Raw genomic sequence first — 19,734 nt, 5'->3', positions numbered from 1 at the left:
TAACCAGAGGCTGGAGGCAGAGGTACTACCCACCTCTTGAGCCTCATCCCAGACCATACTCCATTTGTATCAAGCAGAGGCATGGAGCCATGAGGGCAGGAGACCAGGGGTCTCTTGGCCTGGCTCTCTCCACCCACAGGGAGGCTGAGCATCCCTGGTATCTCTGGCAGACACTGTCTTTGTGGAGAAAGGTGCCATGAAGACTCAGCTGGAATTCTGGCCCCAGAACACAAGAGCAGAAGCCAGCTGGCAGGATGAATCTTACGAAGAGTCAGTAGGAGGCAGCCTTGGAGGGGATTGTTCCTCTCAGGATGTTTAGATGTCCCATGTTAGAGCTCATTCACAGCTTGCTGCACCAAGACCACCTCTCAACGCGGGCAGCCTGTCCTGGGAGCTGATCTTTCCCAAAGGGACATCTGAATGTACTATATGATGGTGAAGGTGTCTTCAAAATGGTAACAGTAACATTTTATGTTGTATATGTGCATATAGATTGTCACAGATTCCTTACACAATTGATCCCCATCTGTGCAGGGAGGGATCTACTTAGAGGAGTCGGTATGTGGCTTGCACAAATTCATCAGCTTGCAAGGGATGGGACCGTTGATTAAGTACTTAATCCTACTGCAAAAGCTCCTGCCTCTATAGACAGGTTCAACAGGAGGGTAAGACAGGTACCAAGGGCCAAACTGGGTTCAGCAAGGGCCTCGGAGCCTGTGGAGAGCCTTCTGCACTGGGACAGGGCCCCCCATAATGGCTTACTTCCACATCAAATGGGCACTGACATGGATATTCTATGGAATTCCACTCCTTAGAGTGATGCTTGCCACATACCATTTATACCTGATTTTATATCACCCTTCTCCATCCACCCTCACCATTCTCAGGATAGACAGCTCCTCTTAAAAAAGTAGATAGTGCAGAGCCTGAGCAGGAAGCCATTGTAGGAGAGAGTCTTCCGCCCCATCTAGGCACTGCCGCAGAGTTCTGAGCGCTTCTAACAGTCTCTGTCTCTGGCTTCTCACCCCTGATGAAAGAAGCAGGACCACCAGGAACTGGTGCCACGTGTGTCTTACCGGTGGCAACTGTGTGCAAGGCCATGGCCTATCTCCCTTGTCTCCTCTGTCCTGGTGTAGTAGGTATGCCCTGTCCTACTTGTGTTACATGAGAAGCACATCTCAGATTGATCTCTACAAGCCCATCAAACTCTACAGAGTTCATACACAGACCTGTGTGGTCTACTGTACCATCCATCCTCCAGCCCCTATGCACCTCCACTTTATCCTTGGTCAATTTTATGTTCTCCGATGCAGCTGTTACCTAAGCCTTGCCTTCGATACTAGATGTCTGTGTGCCCGAGGAATGACATCAGTGCCCAGTTTTCCGTCATTGTTGCTTCTTTTTAAACATTTCCTTTAGGTTTATTTTATGTACGTGAATCTTTTTGCCGGCATGCCTGGGTGTGTGCCACACGTGTGCCAGTTGAGGACAGAAGAGGGCATCAGAACCCCTGGAACTGGAGTTACAGATGGTTGTGAGCCACCAAGTGGGTGCTGGGAATCGAAACGGGGTCCTCTGCAAGAGCAGCCAGTGCACATACTCACTGAGGCCTCTCGACACTCCCAATTTGCTGATTCTTGAATGTATTCTTGTATTAGAAAGAGCTCCCCTGAAAAACAGAACCACTCTCTCCCTGCCTCTCTCTCTCCATCTCTCTCTCTCCACCCCTGCCCCCTCTCTCTCCCTCACTGTCTGTCTGTCTCTGTCTCTCTCTGTTTGTGGTGGGGGAGTGGGGAGAAAGGGGCAGGTGAACAACAGCTCATGCACTTATGACTTGCAACCTCAGGCCAATGGCAGTCTTTGCCAGCTGAATCCCTTCTTTCTGGGAGAGGGAGAGGCCAGTCTTCATCTCCTAAAGCCTCCAGCTGAAGCCCGCCCACACTTTGGAGCAGAATCTGCTTTACTCACAGCCCACCAATTTAAATGTTACTGTCATTCAAAACCACCTTCGGAGAAACATCCATGATAGTGTTGGACCAAATACCCAGACCCTGTCTGTGGCTTTCACAGCACCCCTACTGTCGCAGCCTCAGAGGGAAGCAGATTTGAAATCCAACAGGAAATTATAGCCCCAGCCCAGTTTTCAAATGAGGAAAATAAGATATGGGGATGATAAATGATCTGCCCAAGTTCCGAGAAGGTGTATGTTCTCAAAGCCTGAACTAACCCTCCACGTCTCAATAGACGGTTTCTAAGCCAGCTGTAGGGGACTGGAGCCCCACCTGCTCACACTGAGGCTGTTTCCAGGACCACAGCTTCTGGCTCTCCAGGGCTTCTATCCCCCCTCCCGCCCATGCAGTCCTGCTTCCCATCCACTGTGTTCTTGCTGCTCCAGAACCACAGCAGGCCAGATGCTTCCCAGGAACGTCTTACCAACCAATAAGCCACCACCACGTCAGTCTGGGATGCATTGCTGGGTTCTCCACAAGGAAAATCTCTCACTCGCACTGAGGGGTGAGGCTAGGCAACGTACGGGCTGCTGCAATGAGAGCTGGGGTGGCTGAATACCCAACAAGGGGAAAATGTGAGGCCACCTGTCCTGAGATTAAAGATCTCTGAGAAGTTAAACCTGGGCTCCCCAAAGAGGGAAGACTAAACCCCATTCTGGTGTAATTAAGCCTAAGAAAGAGTATAGATGGGCGGCACCCTTGAGTCTCAGGAGACAGAAACGCACATGCTGGTTGGGAGAAAGCACCTCTCATTTAGACCCTGGGGTTCCAACAAGGTTCTACTAAAGAAGAAAATGGGGGGGGGGGAAGAAAGATAAAAACCACACACACACACACACACAGAGACAGAGACAGAGAGACAGATAGAGAGACAGACAGAGAGACATAGACAGAGACTGAGACCACTGTTGGCAAAAGCAGCAGAAACTATCAGCACACTGAGATCCTCCTCCGAGGATTCCAGATATGGGAGTCATCCCACAGAGGACAACATGTACCTGGAGATTCAGCGCAGGCACAACTATAGATAAAATAGGAAATAAAAAGTAGCCAAAAAGTGAAAGACAAACGAAACCAATGGCCAGATAGATCCGGAAAAGACCAAACAGAACTTTTTGAGCACTGGAAAGTATAACCGGTCAGAGTCAGTACCACACAAGACAGAGAGAAACGCTGATAGCACACAAAGTCCTTTCCCTTGTATAATAATAAAATAACAATTTATTTCATTGTTGAAGAGGTGGGCTAGTTACATAGTTTCCACTTTATAGACAGGAAAACAGAGGCTCTAGAGTTGATACAGCTAAGATTCTCAGCCAGCACCTGTGTATCTCTCTCTGTCTCTGTCTCTCTGTCTCTCTCTGTCTCTCTGTCTCTGTCTATCTGTCTCTCTCTGTCTCTCTGTCTCTCTCTGTCTCTCTGTCTTTCTCTGTCTCTCTGTCTGTGTGTGTGTGTGTGTGTGTGTGTGTGTGTGTGTGTGTGTGTGTTGGGACGGGATTGAACCTAGGGCCTTGTGGTCCTCATCTAATACTTGTATCAACACTGGTGTCTCTTCCATATCACTGGATGTACTATTCAAACATTGGACTTTGCTCCCCCCTCCCCCGCACCCCGTTAGTGAGTCCCTCACAAAAATATTTACTCATTCCTATGCTCTCACCCAGCCAGCAGGAAGTGACCTCGTTTTTTGCAAGGACAGCCAGCTGAGGGAAGAGAGATAGCACAATTCCCCGGGCCTTCCACACCACTGGTGTGAATCCTAACACAGGCAATGGTCCTGGAAGGAAACCGCTATGAGGAACGCGCCCGTGCCAATAGTTAGGATAAGCTCCAATCAAGTAGAAGCTGGCTCCTGGAAAATCCTTGCCCCTTACCAAGGGACAGCACATCAATTATAGATTATTAGATCAGATCTTCATTTTCATATTCCCCCCATGTATTATCACCTCTTCTCCTCCCTGGAATTCTGTCTTGGGAGTTATTTAATTGATGTGCAGAAATCTAAATTTAATTTATTACAATCTAACTCGCTTTAGAAGCCAAATTACCCTGCACTGGAGAAGGATCAAGTCAATATCCCACTTGGCTTTCTATTTATCTTCCACAGGGTTTTCGCTCTTCTCCTTAGTATTCATTTGATCTCAGGTGCTGGCCATAAATTTAAATTTTCCTCAAAAATTAGGCAATTGCTCCTTCAATGCTATAGCTTAATGGTTAATTTTAATTATGGGAGCATCACCCCTTAAAGAGCTGATAGACAGAGTGGACATATAATAGAGGAGAAAGAGCTATTTCTCAGACCAAATGAGGTAGCGTATAATTCAGCAGGGGTGAGTTCCCCTCCTACACTGTGGGCTCCAGTCACTTTAATCATTTTTTTTTCTCACCATCGTGAGACCAGACACTTTCTATAAAACACAGGGGCTGTGAGTTTAGACCTCTGAGCTTGTCGTGGGGCGATAAGCTAACTGGGACACTGAGTCTAGACCCCGCTCCAACACTGACGTTTCCTCACTTGATTTGAGTCTCATTTCATTGCTGACAAGCGCAATCTCTCTTTCCTCTGCCCTGCCCATGGTTGCCCCCATCTATGGGCTCTCTGCCCACATTTCAGCTGCACACCACATGGGAATACAATGTTGGGGGAAGCGTCTAGCTTCCAGGAAGTAGAAAACTCCCAGTCATTAGTATAATTGCCTGAAAAACTCCCAATGTGAAATATAATATGATGAACTGAATGGACAGAAGCCCAGTTTTTGTTTCTGGAATGGGGCATGGGGGGCAGGGGGAACTCACACAATGTGGATCCTATATGGAGTTTAATTTGCTTACTAATTAGCATGGCAGGGGGTGCCAGCAAAGTCAAAGTCAGTATGATGGCAAAGAGGAAAGGCTCCTGCCACATGCCAGGGCACATGATTGCAAAGGCTGATGGGTCTGCTTCCTGCTCTCCAAGGGCCATAAATGCCACCACCAGAAGCTAAACCCAAAGCTCCCTTGTGGAAACAGGCATTGCTAGTCTGGTGTCATCTCACTGGGGAACGCATCCCCACTGCTGATAGACGTCAGACAGAGTTGAGTCTGCTCATGGTGTCTAGTATCCATCAGCAACTGGGGCTCCTTCTTCCCTCTCTGTGCGGAGACTGACACAGAATGCTGTCCACTGGGACTTGGAAAGCCCCTGAATCAGGAGGGTGGATCTGTCCATTACAGGAGGTTGATACTGGAGAAAAGAGTTTACCAGGAGAAGGAACCAGTGCTTAGGAGAGACCAAGCAGAAACTGGATGCCAGGGGAAGAGGAGAAAGTCCACTGGAAGGGTAGCCTCCAGCTGGGTGGGACTGGATGCAGAAACACATTGTTTCCTGGGATACACAGCTGAGCTCTTTCGGGAGTAAGGTCACCACATCAGAATGGAGTTCTGATGGTTCTAGGGGGCTGCTGCTGTGATTTCCTTTCAGGAACAGAGGCGTGAGAGAAGAGGACGACAAATTCTCCCAGGATAGCCTGGCAACACGGCCAGAGTAGCCTTCGGTGGGGGCCGAGTCTCCGAGTCAGAAGCCAAGCCTTCTGAAAATCGCTTCTAGAAGGATAAAAAAGAAAACTGAAAATTTGAGTTCTCCGTGAGAAAAGAGCTCTCCCTTCAAACATCAGGCTTCTCTCCCCCTCCTTAGCTTGCTGCAAAGATCCAGCAGATACCTTAAGGCATTGTCAGAGAGCTCTTCAGCCGCAAGAAATAGCTTGTGGGGCGAAGCAATTTTTCAAGGGGCCCCGGTGAACCAGAGTGTCTGGTAGAGGTCACGAATAAGCAGAACTGGGGTCACCGGGAGCGGAAATGGAGTGAGTAGCGGGGGCGGGTCTTGTCGTTACTGCACAGCTGCCTAGTTACGTGGCTTTTAAACCTCCCTTGGGGTGAAGTGAAGCCCGCACACAGGCTGACATCTATGGATGAAAAGGAAAGGGGTCAAGAAAGCCCAAAGCAACAGGAAAGGTGCAGAGTACGAGCTGCGCCCTCTTGTTCACTTCAGTCCAGTTTCTCTGGACAGAAATGGAGGCCAGAGTGTTAATGCCAGGGAAGCAAATGCCAGATGGCAAATAGGGATACACAGCCCAGGGATAGAGCTTGACTTAGTTTCACGCCTTAGACTGTCGGCCAAGGCTATCCCAAGAAGGAGAAGCCTCCTTCATCTCTCCATGTAACTACTTCCTCTCTCTATCCTAAGGGCAAAACTCATCTTCCCCCAACTCGGCTTTACAGGAACCAATCAGATCCCAGACGTGAGATAAGATATGAAAAGTCGCTTGGTGAAGCACGAGGCATATGTAACACAGCACTGTTGTCAACATGGCTGTGGTTACTATCGTTTCTCCCGGAGCCCGAATGTTAACGGGGAGAAGAAAAATGCAATTCACATTCAGCCAGTTGATGTTTGGCTTCTACCTTTCCTGTGCCAGAAATGGGGTGTCTGACAGCATCCATCAGTGACTGACTGCTTCACCTCACTGTCCACATGTTGGAGGGTGGCCCATTAGTAATGTGAGTTCTTCCTGGAGCTCAACTCTCTACCCTAAACTTGGGTTTGAGCACAGTGCCATGCAAATGATAAGACAAGAAACTATTTTAAGAAACTAATATATGAGGTTATTATCAGCTCAGAAGGCTGGAGACTGAGCTTTGTGCTAAGTCTTTTTATATACACAGTGGATTAAAAAAAAAAAAATGACGGGGCCGTGCTGGATAACTCTAGGAAGAGACAAGTACAAGAGCAAAAGACTGGGTATGCCTGGGACCCTGAGTTTGCTGAAGGTCAAGTGACCTGGACACTGGGCTATACGCTTGCATTCTGCTGCCTTTTATTCCGGTGGACTTGTTAGCCTAATGGGATCACGTTGGGGCTTCCTGGATGGTGCTGCCCATGCACAGTCCTACAGCTGTGTTCACCAAGAAGGTGGTTGACAAGGTTTGCAGTTCCTCAAGTTTCCTTCTAAGTTTTTGTCAGGCAAAGTGTGTGTATGCATACGTGTGTGTGCATGCACAAGTGCAAGTGTGTTACTGAGAACTGAATCCCAAGTGTCACACATGCTAGGTAAAAGTTGTACTACAAAGACACACCCTCGACCCTCATTTCATTATCTTATTTTAGTGTGTGTGTGCAGGTGTGTGTATTTTTTTGCCTGTTTTGGGACTAGGTCTCACTAACTTGCTCAGGCTGGTTCTGCACTCACTCTGTAGCCCAGGCTGGCCTTAAATTTTTCATCCTCTGCCTTTGTCTTTCAAGTACCTGGGGTTACAGGCCTTCACCAATTCACCCAGCAAGATTTCTCTAGTGGGAGAAATCAAGATGAGAAGTTGTGGGAAGCCAAGTAAAAGGACTGGGTTACAGAGGTGACAAATTCTATACTGGGAGGAATCACCCACAGGACGATGACAGAAACCAGTAAATCCTTACGTAGCATTTTCTGCGTGCTTAGTTCTACTTAAAAATGTCACTCCTTCAAATACTCAGAATAAGCCTGGGCAGGTACTATTATCTCATTTTAGTGAAGAGGCAGCTGAGTGCTCTGGGGTGAAAATGACTTGGCTGAGGCCACATAGCAAGTAAGTCAGGGCGCTGAGTCTAACCACAGGTATGTAGACTCCACGCCTACCCTTGTCCAGGACCTATGATGGCCAGCATCACCCATTAAAAGAGGCTTCCCTGACCAGCACCTGAGTAGGTAATATTATAAAAACAAGGCAGAGTGGGGAGGCACTTGCCAGAGGCTCAGTTTGGCACTCATTTCGGTCAAGACTATCCTAGAGACACCTCCCGTCAGCCACAGGATGAAGGGCCCTCCCTAGAAACACAGCTAGCAAGAGAATTTCAGAGTTAACAGTTCCCTAAACCCTGTCGCCCATTCCCCAAAGGTGACATTAGCAGAAAGCCTCCAGCTCACAGCTAAGCAGAATTTGTCCCCGCTCTCCGGGCCTCCAAAGCGGAGGATAGATCTCCCGAGATACCGCGTGCGGCAAGGGCTTAGAGCCTGGTGCATTTTTTCTCTCAACTTCGTAAATAAGGTGACATCCAGATGCCCTCTGGCTCCCTCAAAACTAGGTCAGCCACTGCATATGGAGGTGTGAGCTGCAGCGAATGACTTTGAAACGACTTTATCTCGCGGGACTGCAGGAGGGCTGCTGTCTTTTCATAGAAGGGGCTCTTTTTTTTTTTTCCTGTTAAAAGTGGACCCACAGTTCCCAGACAGCATGCCTGCTGTGTCTGGAAGGGGTGGAATGCCCATCTCAGGGAAGGGCGAATTTAGTGTTGTGAGTGAGACTGAGAAGTGATAGTGGCAGGAAGCTGAAAAACTGGGAGACATGCTCATAAGCCTGTCCCAAACACTGAACATCTCCCCGGCACAGACGAACCCCTCCTCCCAGGATGTCTCCTGCGAACTGTCAAGAGAGGATTTAGGACACATTGCTTCTATAAACAACATTCTCAGGGGCATTTCCCTCACCTTGGAGAGCACCAATAGTTTCTCCCCAAATGGCATGCTTGTCACCATCCATCCTGGTCCAAAGCCCCTGTGGCACACAGCCCCTTCTGCAGTTCCATCCCTAGTTGTGGTAGGGATGCCACAGGCTAAAGGGACATTTAAAATGGACTCCCCGACACACTAATTCAGCTCCCCGCCCCCCACCCCGGCACAGTGGCTGTCTCTCTGTTTCCTGGAATGAGACGCATCACGCAGCACAGTGCAGATTTGCTATTTAGATGCTTTGGGAAGAGAGGAATGACTTCACCAGGGAAGTTCTGGTGTATGCTTCCCTTGATAAACAAAAGAGCTCACTATAAGTTTCCTTTAAGCAATCCGTTTCCTTAGTCCATTAAAAGGAGAGACTAGAGACAAAGAAACTTCAGCACCTGAACGGCTTCTCCTCAGCTGTGTCCAGGGAAAGGAGATGACCCTCACATCTAAGTCCTCCTCTGTCCTCATCCTGGACTCAGCAGCAGGAAGGCAGAGCTCTGTGGCTCGCCTCCACTCAACAGGACAGACATGTCCTTCCTCATACTTTGTTCTCCCGCCAGAGTGACTACGGTGTCTCAGCTTACATCTCTTCCTTCCCAAGGGAAGGAAGTGGAAGCCAATGAAAGGAACCCAGCCCTCAACTTTCTCGATATTGCTTGGCATGTCTCTCTGTTCATCCTCCCCGGGATCGGCCTTTCTCTTGCCAATCCTCTCAGAACCTCGGGTCTGCTGGAGTGTTGGCATCATTGAAGCTGGTCTCCTTCCCTGAGCTACTCAACGCTGGCTACGCTCCCCCACCCCCACCCCAGGCCTGGCAATCCTAGCTCTCTGTCCAAGAGTCTCTCCCAACACATTAAACATTAAGGCTTTCCGGGCAGAAAAGACGGTTGCGTTTTCTCACTGCCTCTGAAATCAAGGCTGGGGAAGGTGGCAGTGAGTAGAGGTTGGCGGGAGGGCGTGGCATGTACAGAAAGTAGGTCATTAGTGGTAAAGACTACAATTTTCAGTCGGTTGTTAATGCTCTGTTTATGTGGATTTCTTCAAATGTGACATTTTAATGGCATCATAATTGTGTGATTACAGTGCAGTCAACACCTCTCCAGGAGGGAGGGCGACAGGGACTCCAGAGACCTGCTGAGGAAGGCAGCTCCCTACACGGTTGGCTGGGGTATACCCATTCAGTAACTCTCAGGATGCTTGACAAGCTTGAAAAGTGGTTCCCCAAGGGCCCTCTGCTGAACAAGAGCCATTGGCTCCCAGGAAGCTTTCCTATGCCTTAGCTCCGGGACGAAACCAATGCTCCAGGCTGCTGACACCTTGGGGCTCACCAAAAACGACAGCACTGGACATTCCCTCATTCAAGCACTTTCTCTACACATGCCTTTGCCAATTTTTAATCTCCTAATATCCTTGGAAGGAAGGAAAGGGCCTGTGGATACTCAAAAGTAAAGAAACGAGTGGAGAAAGGACCGTGTTAATGAAATGGAACTCACATTAATTGAACACCTACTGGGGGCCCAGCACTGAGCTACAGTTGGGTTCGCCCATGAGCAACATTCTCTCACTGTGCAAAGCCCTTTTTCAATGTTTGTTAGCAGATTTTTCTCTGTCCCACCAGCCAGCTCCCAAATCACCACACGGAGACTTATTAATTACAAAAGCTTGGCCAGTAGTTTAGGCTTGTATCTAACTAGTCCTTATAACTTAAACTAGCCCATATCTTTTCTTCTACATTCTTTTCTGTGGCTCAGTTGCCTTTACTTTGTAAAATCCATGCTGCTTGCTCTGTGTCCCTGGCGTCTCCTTTCCACTCTATGTGTCTCCATCCTTCTTCCCAGCATTCTCTCTGCTCCCCAAATCCTGCCTAGCTATTGGACATTTAGCTTTTTATTAAACCAATCACAGTGGCATATCTTCACACAGTGTGCAGGAATATTCGACAACAAATGTCCCTAGCTCCTGGTTCCCAGAATCCCTCTCTTGGTCTCTCTCCCTACTCTGGCCTCTCATCCACCTCCTTCGCTGGTTCGATCCTTGCTTTCTTTCGTAATTGTGCCTTCCATAAGTGAAAGATCCCAACAGACCAGATAGTTTTCCTGAGCTCTGAGTATGAAGCAAATAGTTCTTGACGGACCCACCCAAGGCATGTCACCCTGAACAGGTTCCCAGAGTTGATTCTGGTCTACACATCACTACTGGCTTCATCAAAGCTTTTTTTTTTTTTAATGCAGCACCACCATCTGTGAAGCAGTCTACATCATTTATCTATGCTTTATCCTGGACACATCCCTCTTCCTCATTTTACACTTCACCCTGATCACTTGAGCAACCCACACCTGACAACTCATCACCAGCTCATGTTGAGTTTACCTCGAAAATACAGCTCTGGTGTCTTCAGTTCACTTTCCAAAGACATCTTCTCAAAAACGACATCGAGGTCCATTACCCCCATTCTGGCTCACACACTACACTCTCAGCGGCCCCCAGAGCACCCAGAAAGACATCCTCTCTCCCTTCCTTGGGCCCTAAGACTTGGCCTGCTCTAGGTCTGCAAACACCCCAGCCTTATTCCTTCTTCGTCTCCAGGTGCATCAGCCTTACTGCTGTTTGTAAAGCAAGACCAGCTCTCCTGTATCAGTCTTCTGCATCTGCTTCGCGCTCTCTCTGGACCATTCTTCCTCTGACCAACTCCTCATTAATCAGACTTCAAATGAAGCATTCTATCCTTTAGAAGGCCTCTGTGGATCTTCAAGGCTGAATCGAGCCCCTCTTATGTTATCCTAGAAACTTGCCTGCATCCTTCTTAAAGATGGCAATCACAGTTGTCTATGACGTTTACATTTGTTGTTGTTGTTGTTCGTGTTATGATAAAAAAAAATGACCAAAATCGGCTGGGGAGGGAAGGGTTTATTTCATTTTTCAGGTTATAATCCATCATTCAGGGAAGTCACAGGAGGACCTCAAGGGAGGAGCTTGAAGCAGACTCCATGGAGGGATGCTGCTTACTAGCTTAATCCCAGGCTCCCATTCAGTCACCATTCTTCTACAGCCCAGTCCCATCTGCCTAGGGATGGTGCTGCCCAGAGTCGGGTTTGCCCGACTACATCTATTAGCAGTCAAGAAAATGCCCTGTAGACATGCCCACAGGCCAATCTGATGGTGGCAGTTCTTCAGGTGAGGTTCTTTCTTCCCAACGGTGTCAAGCTGACAACCAAGATTTGCCATCACAACAGTCTACACTGGGAACTCTGTCTAAGGAGTGTATCATGCCTGCCTCCCTGACAACGCTGTAGCCTTTTTTTTTCCGAGAGCAGTAATGTATCTGTCTCACTTACCATTGTTATCATTGGCATCATCCTGGGATACTGAAGGTTCGCCAATACCTGCCGCCTAAGCGACCCCTCCATGGACAATCTCCCCTTGGAAGCCCTAGGGTTTGGATCTCATTCCCATGGCATTCACAAGCAATGAAGCTAGGGAAAGAGAACTGTAAGCGCCCAAGGGGAGTGAGTGAGAAAATGCTTAGTCTCGGCAGGACTACCTGCCGAGAAAGAACTTGCAATGGTCCTGTATCCAGGAAGAGAAGATCAGCAAATAGAGGCTTGGACAGAGACAGAGATTTGAAGGAGGGGGGATGTCTTGACCCAGGTCTCCAGATGGACCAAATCGAGACTGGAGCACATAATGGAGCTATGACATGCAGGGGTAAGGGGGGTTGGGGGGGGATAAGAAGCAGGGGTGGGGGGAAGAAGGGGAAAAGGGAGGGAGGGAGGGAAGGTAAATATCCAAAAACTTGTCTGCTTGTCTCTCCACTTGAGGTCCCTGACCTCCGACAAATGACAAACTCCTTTCCCCATCTGAGGAAGCCTTAGCTGCCTGTTCCATAACACTGTGATACTGTTTCATACATCTAGTAGCTTAATAAAAGGCAAGTACTGAGCACTGTGTATTCTAAGCACTCAGTGGAAAAAAAAAACCCAGTTGGAACTTCATTTGCTTGCTCAGTAAAGATACACTCTGTGCCCATGGGGCAGAAGGGTGAGTTCAGTCTCAGAAAGTGCTCACATGGGGAGACCAACCTGGCAGCCCAGAAATCAATGACTCTTTCCTCTCTTCCTCCCAACTGCCCCTTAGTGAGGGCTAAGCCAATTCCCCAGACCTGCCCGCCTCTGCCCATGCCAGGCTGAGCCCATTAACGAGGCCTGCTGTGTGCAGGATCCTGTAATTGGTCCTGACTGGATTGTCAAAAAAAAAAAAAAAAAAAAAAAGCAGCTTTAAGATGCATTGCCCAGACATGCCATCTGGGCCCTATAACATGCCTCTAGAAACCTACTAGGGAAAAGGGGGTGGTGGTTGTGGCCTAGAATCTTAATGAGGTTGGGCAAGCTAAAGAAGGGTGGGGGATGGGGATGTCTGCTTACTTTTCAACCTTTACGTCCCTAAGTGCCTTAGCTTCCCAATACAGACAAGATCTCTGCAGAGCTGACCAGGATAGGTATTTGCTGGGAGTCCATCTCTTCAGACTGTATCTCATTTTTCACATCGCTGCTAGAATGACTTGGCTTAATGCTGGAATTCATACATTAGCATCTCCACACGGAACTGCCTCAATTATTACTCAGAGTGAGCTGAGCAAATCTGCTCCCTGTACCCCCTTATGTCATAACACTTCATTTAATTGCCTGTTGATTGGGCTCTCTCATCCTTAAATACATATGCCTCAGCAGAAGGATTGTAAGATTCTTCTCTGAAACCCAAGCACTTGGTAGAGAGGCCGAGTATCCCAATGAAAAGTATCCACAGCCTCGGTCAGCTCTGCCTCCACACACAGCCTCACACTGGCCAAGGAAAGTAGACAGACATGGAACGCCCAGTGCACCGATTCTGCCTCATGGAAAAAAGTGAATAGGTACAGAGACGGTGGGAAAGGGATCAAGAATACATTCATCCTAAATCAGGGTAAATCGGCTGAGATGAAAATGCCATGAGGTTTTAGGGAGGCAGGTAAGGCTCCAGGAAGAAAGAAATGAACAAGAGAATGGAACACATCAGGCATAAAATTCAAAACCAGTATTACACACTTCAACTACAACAGAAGGATACCTCCCAGATAGGCTTCGTGTTAGAGAATTACTTAGTGTGAATTTAATAAAATAAGAGCTGAAAAATTAGATGATAAAACGAAGCGGCGAAACAAAGACTTTTTTAAAGATGGAGCAGGGCAGAACACCAGTAGACGGCCAATAAATGCCGACGCTCTAAGAAGCAGAGCAGGCACGGCAGGAAATCTAATTACTGCTACCAACCAAAGAGTTCTGGTGCTGGCTTTGCCACCTACGTACGTGCAGCAGAACCTTGGGCAAGCCGCTCTAACCATAAAGGCTGGAGTGAACAGTGGGGAGGAAATCTCAAGAGGGGAGCTGAGGTGATGTGTCGCTGAGAAAATCATGAACCTGAAGCAGGGGACTAGAAGGAACACACAAAACAATATTCATTTTTGGTGGAGGCTCCTAAAAATATAGAGAGAACAGAATCTACCTATTAGTATAACAAGACATGTTCCATAAAATAAAAAAAAAAAAATTGCTACAAAACAATTGATGTGAATGTGGAATGTCTTCACATTTCCAGGTTTGGGCACCGAACCTCAACATTCCAGAAAGAAGCCAGCAAGCGTCCAGGCAGAACTAACTAGTCCCTAGCAAGAGGGAGACTGCTTGGCTGGCTTCAATCCCATTCCCACCCCCAGCAGCACTGTTTTTCAGAAAATAATGAGGCGATGCCTACAAAGAGGACTGTGGTTAGGGCTCAGAGCATTTGAACGTAAAGGACTGGTGCTTACGCCTAGGAGGAAGAATGGCATTCCCACCATCTGGGACCTCTAGGGTTATAGCAGCTCTATTAGATCAGCTTTCCATCACCGTGACAGAAGACCCCAGAGAATGAACTTACGGAGGGAAGCGGTTTATTTGGTCTCACAGTTTCAGAGACTTAAGTCTATGGTCGTGTGAGTCTTTGGCTTAGGGCCTCTTATGAGGGAAGTATGTCAAGGCAGGAAGCAAATAAGAGAACAATATTGAGAGAGAACAAAGGACCCTGGCCTCCACATTCCCTTCAAGGATGCACTCCCAATAATCTAACTTTCTCCCACTAGGTTCCGTCTCTTACAGTTTTCCATGATCCCTCACTAAGGGGGTCAACCCTTCAACACATGAGCCTTTTGGGGGACATTCAAGATACGATCTATAAAATGGGACTGCTTGGAAGAAAACTTCTGTGAGGTGGTGACATGAAGCTGCCATCTACAAATGCACTGGAATGCCTTCCTATCTAAGCTTAGATAGGTAGCCCATAGGTCATAAATTGGACATGCCTATAGCTATATAATAACATTCAGTCAATGAACAGATGGTTCAAAGTGAAAACCCCAAGAATGACTGCAAAACAAATAAAACAGAAAATCTATATTTAGCTGCGAAATACATAGTGAATTCTATGGTAAGGGTCATGAAATGCTATGAAAAATGTTCACTGCTCTGGCGATCTAAAATTAATGATAATGCAAGCAAGTGGCTTTAAGCCTCTGTGACTGTAAGAGTCGACAAAGAGCTGTTGATACGGAATGAAAATAGATAACCCAATGTTTTCTCAAGGCCTGGCTCTGGCACATGGGCCCCACATTTACCCTTATCTATTTATGTGACTTGGAGTAAGCTACATCATTGATTGAGCTGTGGCTCCCTCAGATGTAAAGTGAGGAGAGTAAGAAATCTCACAGGGGGGTCTAGGGACCAAGGGCAAATGCTGTATGTAAAAAGCAGACATGTCCACAGTGACTGTCCCCTAAGAGGTGAAGTGGTGAGAGATGGGGATGCAGATGAGAATGAAAGTGAGCATCCTTTTTACACACACACACACACACACACACACACACACACACACACACACACACACAAAAGCTAGTAAGCTCCTCTGGGTTCACTGGAGTCCCTGTCCCCTGTCCAGTGCTTCAAGTTGGAGCAAAGGGGAAGCTTCCTCATGGGAAGCCACTGGGGCTCCCATTTCCTAAAGGACACATAACAAGCTCCTGCCCCCACTGGCTGCTTGGCACTGAGCCTCTCTCCCTAAAGGTCCACGTGTGCTCTCTGGCTCTCTGCATGACCACCAGGAGGGACGAAGCTTGCAGGTGTGTACCACATATGACCCGGAAGCTGGGGTATCAATTTAGTCACGGCCCCTCGTGTTCTGACCTTGGGTAAGTCGGTTAACCTCGCCATGTCTGCTCCCTCATCAGAGAAACAAGGGGTGGGGGTAAAAACCAAAGCTGCCTCTGGCGCCTCTGAGCTTCCCTCGTCAACAGGGTGAAGAGTTCTAGGTCAGCTGTGTCCCCACACAAGTCTTGCTGTCAAGATTAATTCAATAAAGAGAAGAGAGGGCGAGGGCAGGGAGGAAACGGGAGGCCTGAGTTACAAATTAGCAGATGAGTGCGTGAGAAAGGGGGGCAGAAAAAGGATAAAGCGCTGCTGCCCATGACAGAATTCTCCCTCAAGAAATATGCCAGCTTATTCTCATCCACAGAGAGCCGAGAGTCAGTGGTCTCCACTCTGTGCAGAGCACCCCAAATCCATGCCTCACAGGAGAGCTACAGAGAGAAAACACCTCCACTTTGTAAAAACCAGCAAGGAAAGGAACATCCTAAAGCCTGTGGCCTGGTGCTTAAGGAGAATCAGGACAGTCATTAATTATAAAGAAGCAAACAGTAGATGATAGGAGATACACAAGTGATTGAGGTTAGCGTTACCAGTGGCGTCATGTGACTCCCAAAATGCTGTGCTAAGAAGGGTTAAGTTCATATATTTATGAACTTAATGTTATATATTTTATATAACATTATATAATATATATGACTTAATGTTATATATATAAGTTAATGTCATATATTTTTTTTTCTAAATTACATAACTACAGTCTGATCAAGAATAAATATCAGGCCGGGTGGTGGTGGCGCACGCCTTTAATCCCAGCACTCGGGAGGCAGAGCCAGGCGGATCTCTGTGAGTTCGAGGCCAGCCTGGGCTACCAAGTGAGTTCCAGGACAGGCACCAAAGCTACACAGAGAAACCCTGTCTCGAAAAACCAAAAAAAAAAAAAAGAATAAATATCAGAAAAACCCAACCACAGAGAAAATGGTAGCACTCTTGCAGTCATCAAGCCATCGAAGATGAGGAAGGATGGAGGATGGCCTATGGATTGGGAGAGGTAAGGAGATACAATAATAAAGTTCACCGTGGGACCCGGAAGTGGCAACTAGTGCCTCAGGGATCAGCCCACCAGACAAGCCTCCCTCCGACATGAAACCTCCATGCAGGCTGAGGGGCGGACCTAGGAAGTGGAGGGAGGAGATGGCGAGAATCGGTTTTTGCTCCAGGAACAACCACGGAGCAGGACTAATGCCAGGGTCTGCCGTCACGGAACCCCACAGACACAGGGGCTAACACACTAGAACTGTCTTCCTCCACGTTCTGCAGCCTGGAAGCCCACCACCAAAGTGCCAGCAGAGATGGTTCCTCTGAAGGCCTCTCTCCTTGGCTTGCAGAGGGCCTCTCCCCGTGTCCCCCCATGGCCTTTTCTCTGTGCTCCCACCCCTAACACTTTTCTTTGTGGTCCTGATCTCCTTCAAGGATATTGATGTCAGTCCTTATTGGATTATGCGAGCCTTAATTGCCTGCTTTTTGATTGTTAATCTAACTTGTAACAGCTGGGGCTCTACCCCTCCCCTTTAGTTACCTCTCTACAGACCATATTCCCAGAGATAGTAACGGGGGAGGGAGGCAGAAGGAGGGATAACCTGGTCCATAATGTCTCATCCTCCAAGATTTCCTAGATGTAGGAAGACTAACTAGCAGCCCAGGGAAATGGAGGCTAAATGTAAAATGGGCTGTTCTGGATGTGAGGGGGTACACCACAGTGGACATTGTGCTTTGGCTCTACTCAGGTCCCTTCCACTGACCCTATACACCTATCCCTCTGCGGCTGAGAGTGTTGGTTGATAGATGTTCACGGCTATTTCTTCTATAGAGACCGGCCATCCTAGAAGTCACTCTGGGAGTCAACACCAGGTATGAACTGCACCAACGCCTGGACAATCTATTCCAGAGCTGCCCTTGTAAATCCTCAAGGTAACTCTGAGGGTAAAACATGTGAGGTCCATTAATGGGTGAGCTCAGGCCCCAGGGGCCATTTTGGCAGCTGCTAGTTTGAACCATGGGTTATCTGACCAACCCCATGCTCAGTCTATTAATGCCCCTTCCTTTTCACACATCAGTTCTGTCCAGACATTTCCACAGAAGTTTCTAAGACCCTAACCCCTCTCCATCCCCATGATTACCAAGTATATTTTATTTTTTCCTCTGCTGCTGCTGTGATCAAACCTATTACAAAAGCAACTTAGAGAGGGAAGAGTTTATTGGAGTTCGTGGTTTGAGGAAACAGCCCACCACAGCAGGAAAGGCAGTGTGGTGAGAGAGTGGCTGTGTGAGGTGGCTGGGCACATGGCGTCTGCAGACAAGAAACAGAGAAAGATGAAAGTCGGTTCTCCGCTCATGGTCTCCTTTTAAACAAATCCCAAGCCCGACCCGGTGAGATGGTGCCACCCATATTTAGAGGGAGTCTACTCTCCTCACGCAAACCTCAGAAATGCCCTCTTACTTATACCCAAAAGATGCCCTTCCAAGTGATTCTAAATCTAGTCAAGTTGACAGTCAAGATTAACCATCACAGTAGGTATGACCTGTATCTGGCCCACTGTGAGCTAAGGTATCTCCTGTCACCTAGCTTAACAGTCACACACACACACACACACACACACACACACACACACACACACACACACACACAGAGAGAGAGAGAGAGAGAGAGAGAGAGAGAGAGAAAGCCTGTGAGTCCTAGCAATATGAAATTCCCCAACTCTTGCAGCCTCAAAGCCATTTGAATTTACTGCTAATAATGAATAAACCTCAGTATCCATTTTGAAAATATTTATATTTCCCAATGAGAAAACACAGCTTTTTTTTTTTTTTTTTTTTTTTTTTTTACCTGTAAAGAACTCTCTGGGTTCTCAGACTGCTGAATTATGAAACATTGGATCAGAAGCTTCATCAGGGACTGAGCACCAGGTGAACAGGAAGGGAATAAAGCCTTCCCATTACTCTGTAAGAAGAGGACCCTAGTGGCCCAGTTTGTCTCACCCAGGGGTGTGACCACGCTGTGCAGGGCACAGTAGATTGTCTGAGAAAGAGGGCACTTGATGGAATTAAAAGGCAACCAATTTAAAAGCGATTAAGCCAGGAAAGGGGGATTTAATGATCAGCTTTTACCATTGTGAACTAGCTGAACCCACTGGCATGGAGACTAATGGTTTAATATGTTGTTAAACAAGGGCGAGACATCCATGTGAGGAATAAGGGCATCTGTAGTTATAGCGACAAGGGTAAAATTACCCTCACCACAGGCCTTTGGTCTTGGGGGCGGCACCACACTCATGTGCCGATGGAGGCCAAACACAAACATTCCGCACTCCCCAGCCCCAGGGGAGGCCATGTCCATGAAAAGAAAGACATGTGAAAGGAAGCAAACTTTGTGGAGCAAGTGGCCAGATCTAATGTCAGATACAAGGAAGAGCCAGCTTTGGAGGTTGAGGAAGAAGGGCAACTACATATTAATAAACTAAGGTACTTGGCAAATGACATTTGGCATGGGGGAGCTTTGAGGATGAGTAGACAGAAGTGAGTTTGGAAATTAGTACAGGCTCTAGAGGGTGTAAGAACAGGCTTACAGGCACGGTGACATGAAGAAAGTACAGCTAATTCATTCAACACATTTATTCAACTTGCATAGTGGCCTTGGGCTTGTTGTTTTAGGGGACAGACCCCTGTGACTCCTTGTCCAGCCCAGCCCTTCAGGACACATACAGTTCAGCGACTGGTCATATAGAGAGAGGATAAGCCCAAGACCCCAGTCCCCCTTAATGGTATTGACCAGAGCTGGTAAAGTGGTAGTCCAGTACCCTCTGGTCCCTTGCCTAATGCTTTATTGGGCACCATCTTATATAACCTTTATATATGAGTCTAATTTGGCAAGGTAAAGAAGATTAAGTATATCCCTGAGGCTATAAGCTGGTCCAAGGCACTCAGGCTTCAAAGGCAGGCATCCTAAAT

The 19,734-nt window shown here is 47.6% G+C and overlaps 1 protein-coding gene across 3 annotated transcripts in view; it reads right to left on the bottom strand.

The window, feature by feature from the left end:
- Nucleotides 1-19,734, bottom strand: part of Galnt14 (polypeptide N-acetylgalactosaminyltransferase 14) — a 219,142-nt gene that overhangs the window by 84,489 nt on the left and 114,919 nt on the right. The gene's annotated exons all lie outside the window — the stretch shown is intronic.

This window comes from Peromyscus eremicus, unplaced genomic scaffold (genome assembly GCF_949786415.1).
Source record: "Peromyscus eremicus unplaced genomic scaffold, PerEre_H2_v1 PerEre#2#unplaced_466, whole genome shotgun sequence".
Classification (NCBI taxonomy): domain Eukaryota; kingdom Metazoa; phylum Chordata; class Mammalia; order Rodentia; family Cricetidae; genus Peromyscus; species Peromyscus eremicus.
This window is presented reverse-complemented; position numbering and strand designations above follow the sequence as displayed.